Source organism: Falco naumanni, chromosome 3 (genome assembly GCF_017639655.2).
Source record: "Falco naumanni isolate bFalNau1 chromosome 3, bFalNau1.pat, whole genome shotgun sequence".
Classification (NCBI taxonomy): Eukaryota; Metazoa; Chordata; class Aves; order Falconiformes; family Falconidae; genus Falco; species Falco naumanni.
Genome location: NC_054056.1, coordinates 101,173,009 through 101,177,829, shown reverse-complemented (window position 1 = coordinate 101,177,829; position 4,821 = coordinate 101,173,009).

Genomic DNA, 4,821 nt, shown 5'->3' with positions numbered 1-4,821 from the left:
CGAGCTGGGAAAAAAATTGGGTTTATTCTAAGAAACAAAATTAGAGACCTTGAAAACCCCATTACAACAAATTTATTTGTACTGAACATGTGATGCATGATTTGCTGTGTCAGATCCTAACAACATTCCACCTATCCACTACTAGCAAATGTCAAGAGCTGAATTTACTGCATTTTCAGAAATCTAAACATCTTTTTGCCTCAGTTATACCTCTTCAAGTTCCTCAAATGAAATAAGGTGGTAGGAAGCAGATTGTTGCTTTCTCCTCCAACAGGAAAAATGAATAAGCAAACTGTCTTAACTAATGGTTTAAAGCATACATCACAAATCCAGTCCTTTATCAGTCTGACACCAGCTTTAAGTGTAATATTTGCACCAGTGCAACTGTTTGATTATGTTACAATTTTCACCAGCATGCATGCAAACGTGTATACAACTACATTGTTTAAAGGCTTCATAAACCACATTTTAGTCCCTCTTCTGTGTAGGTGCTTCTATTATACAGATGCTATGGTGGAAGAGATAAAGACCTTTTTCTGCACCTATGCAAGCCACACCTAACAGTTGGACTTGCTGATCACAAAGGCCTTTTTCGAACTAAACAGTTCTATGATTCTATGCAACATCTTTGACGTACCATGTAAAGAGTTCCCAGCAAATATAAAAGCTTTCTGCCTGGAGTACTGGCAAAAGGATGCGTTGTCAATAAAAAGCCCAAGTGGCAAGAATGCATGTTTTCAGTTCCTTGCTTCTTTCATGTACTTCACACGGCATCCATGCCAGGTGGCCCATGCTGAAAATGGGAAGTCTAAAGCACCAGCTAGAGTGCAAACGCTTGTCTTTAAATGTTCAGAACAGAGTACTATGCTGATTTTGTGGTGGCAGCTGAATGCATTTCAGAAACCTGCAGACCACCTAAAGGCAGTTGCAGCTTACAGCTGATAACTTCTGTTTGTGTGCAGGAGGTCCCTTTCTGGCACCTCCCGCTCTTTTGTACAGCTGCAGCAGAGCTGGCTTGCTGTGAACAGCGGCTGAAATTGTTCCTCAGAGAAGGTCCAACATACTGGACAAACTTTGGATTATCTGCCTTGACATGTTGAAGTTTTTAAGGGTACACAGGTTCTAATCAATTAACAAATGATGGTATTTTTCTTCTATTTCATGTGACAGAAGCATGACTATGACTGTCTTGAATTTCTTTGATGGCTCAAAAAAGCAACTTATCTGACAACCATGTTGCTAGTACTTTGAAGTGCATAGGCAAAATAGCTTAGATTGAAGGAAGCGGAAGATGAGTGTGTGACTTAAGAGGGGATCTGGATCTCAAATTTCAAGGGAAAATGTTTATCAGGGAACAACGATTACTTCAGTTATTCAAAAGGAATTACAACATGTTGTCCTTTCTCCTAAGAAAAATTTATTTATATATGAACTAAGTTGTTATGCACTTGAAAATAATGGTTGTGCTGCCTCATAGATACACTTGACTGAAGCTGGAAACGAAAACAGGCTTTTTGCCTCAGTTTCTTTCTAAATGTCACTGCATAATGTGATCTGCTATATGCTAGCAAGAGTGTACATAATAGTCATAAACTTGCTTTTTTAAGTACCATCTGGAATGCATGTGTCTGAGCAGAGCCAGAGAAGAAATTCAGCAAAGTACTGAGTGTCACATACAAATCAAACAGTGTGCCTCTTTTCTTGTGGTAGTTCTTTAGCAAAAAAAAATTGGGGCAGGAAGATGAGTTACACTGTCTGTCTCAGGCCAGAATATTCAGGACACTTTCCAATCTGAGTGAAAATAAAACTGTAAACAAAATTCAGTAATGGAGAATATTTTTTTTAAAAAAATAATTGATCTTCATGAGAACCAAAGTGCAAAAGGCTACTGTTGAAAAACCATAAACATTTGAAGGAATCATGCAATAATTTAATATATGGTTAATAATGAAGAGAGCTCCTTTATGTTCTTTAAAACTGATGGGTCAATGGATGGAATTCAATCAACCGGAGTTCCAATACACTGTATTTTGGTCTTCTTTGTTTCTTGTACTATAATTGTTTTAATTTTTAGCAGAATATCTGAAAATTATGCTGAAGTTTAAGTATCGACTTGATGATGAAGTGCATTCATCTCCACAGTAGAAATGAAACATTTTTTTCTATTGGGCAATTAACCTTACTTTTGGACCATGCAAATGAACTGTCTTGATTTTAATTTTGATGGAAGGAAGCATTCTTGTTAGATGAAGCAGAAAAGTATCAAACTAAAAGACCTTGGAAAAAATAAGCCACATTAAATTAGACTGGCATCATTTTACAATACATTCAGGAATAAATGAGAGGACAAGATTACAGACTGATCTTCACAGTAGTCACATACTGCCATGAGAAACAGATGTGATAATTCAAATCCTTTAGATTTAAACTGAGCCAAATTTAGACTATAAACTCTCTGGGATTTGCATATACTTGCTTCTTTGAAATATGAACTTATAAAGCCCTATAATAACTAAGTATGGAGATAGTGGAAACTAAACTTTGGAAGAATTGCAAACTCTGACTACAGAGTCTTCTGGAAAGGACTGGACTTACGCACTAGCTTTATGCTTTCAATTAGATGGTAGGTATTACCAAAAACGTAACTTTTAAGCATCCTGGTTTTGGTTTCAAAATGGTTACCTTTTGAAGACCAAATTGCTTGCTCAAATGGTATAGAACATGAAGGCGGAAAAAAATCTGAAATCCACTTCTTATCGTTTTATTAAAAAAATAGGCAATTATTAAGGAAATGGTAGCAATAATTAAAAAAAATAAAACCCAAACAAACAAACCCAACAAAACAGAAGATTGTAATTCTCATGCCATTAATTTCTGCTATCAAAGGCAGTCTGATGCAGGGCTGCTAGACAGGCAACCAGCGCACACTGGCCAATATTAGAAAAGTAATTCTGGCCAAAAGCCCCTAATACTCAGTGTCTGCCAAGACAGAGAAAGAAGGATTTCTTATTACAATGCATGCAACTCAGGGAACTACTCAGGAAGCCAAAACAAGGCTATGTTACAGACTTCTCAGTAAAACATGTTGGGGTATAGATTCCTGACTCACACTGCTGTACTATTACTTTACTGGTGTGGCTTCCCCCCCCTTTTTCCTATAGCAGCAAACAATGCATCTTTGCTGGTCCACACTTGTGGTGGATTTGAGTTTCTAATCACTGGTCCAGTGGCCTATAACCTATACACTCCCTGGTTCAGTGCCTGGACCACTAACTCATTTGGTATGGTGACAGAAGAAGGAATAAGTAGTGGTGATACAGCAGATGCTCTCTTGCAGAAAAAAACCCTCTTCCAAATGTTACTATACCTAACAGAATGCCATGCGGGGCATACACTGAATCAATGTTCATTCTGAATAAAGGTTCTAGCGAGACATTATGAACAAAAATAAATGCTGAAACCCACAAAAATGAATCTGAGGAAAGAGAATTGGGAGACTGAGCCTGCATGTTTTTACATATTATTTGTTGATGTTATCATCCCCTAAGATATATTAACTGATACGAGTGCCACAGATAGCAGGAACACTTCTTAAACCTTTCGTAGGCAGGTTTTCTTGGCATTCTAACATTATTTTATGTAAACTGACGCCTCATTACACAAAAAAATATTATTTCTTAAGAGATTATTTTAACAAGGTTTTTGTACATTGGGTCTCTTTAGGCTAAAGATTGTTTGTTGATATTTTATGTACTCATTGTTTCAGACTTCCTAGAGCCTCACAGAGACCTGAAAAATCTATTCCCTAAAACAGCCTCCTTATTTCCCCTTTCCATTCTTTCTACCTAGTAACCGAGGCCTGTTTAAGCCCAGTTGTAGCCACAGTTCCCTCTCTGTTACGTGATAGCTGGCTATCATAGATGACCCAATTTGAAACAAGAAATCCAAATCCTGTTGAGATCAAAGTTCATCCAAATGCATGGTGCATGCAATTGTTCACAACATCGTCAACAACACCCCCACAGCATAAAAGAAACACCTGTGGGGTCCCAGATAGCAAGAGTAAGCTGCAAAGCTAAAAAAGATGACCTGGTGTGTTAACTGCCTTAAAGAAGCAGGCTGTAAAAAAAGGCTGTTTGTTTTAAATGAGCCTTTTGTTCTGTTCTAAAGCCAACTAACTAAAAATTTATGTCAGCTTCAAGGCAGCGCTTTTTGCTTGCTGTGTAAGGAGAGCTAAGCACCACATGCAGGCCGGCAGGGCCCCACGTGCAGCCCAGGCTGGTCTCGAAGGCCGCGCCACGCACACCGGGCCGAACGCCGTCCCCAGGCAGGGGCCGACCACGCAGCACCACCGGGCAGCGTACCCCACCCCCCCCGGTCAGGCACACGGCACGCAGGCTGTCCGGCCCGCCGGTCTGCGGTCCCGGCCAAGGCCCCGTGCCCCGCCGCTAGATCCCTGACAGGCCGCGCCGCCGCTGGAAAGGGGAGCGATCAGGCCAGGCCAGCGACTGGCCGCGGCCCCGGCAGCCCCGCAGCCCCACGCTGCTACAGCAACGGCGCGCCCGCGCCACACCCCCTTCCGCCAGAACGGCGCCGCGCAGGCGCAGTTGGCCCCGCCCCGCCTTGGCCCCGCCCCTTCACGGAGCGCGGTTACTCATCCGACCGTTCGTCACCCCCTTTGCCCCGCCCCTTCCCCCCGGCGCGGCAGGAGCGGGAGCATGCGCAGCCGGCCGGGTCCGGCGGGGCTCCCGCCTCCTGGCGGCCCGAGGCGCAGGCGCGGCGGGCGGCGGCGCAAGGCGGCGGGGGAAGGAGGGGGCAGTT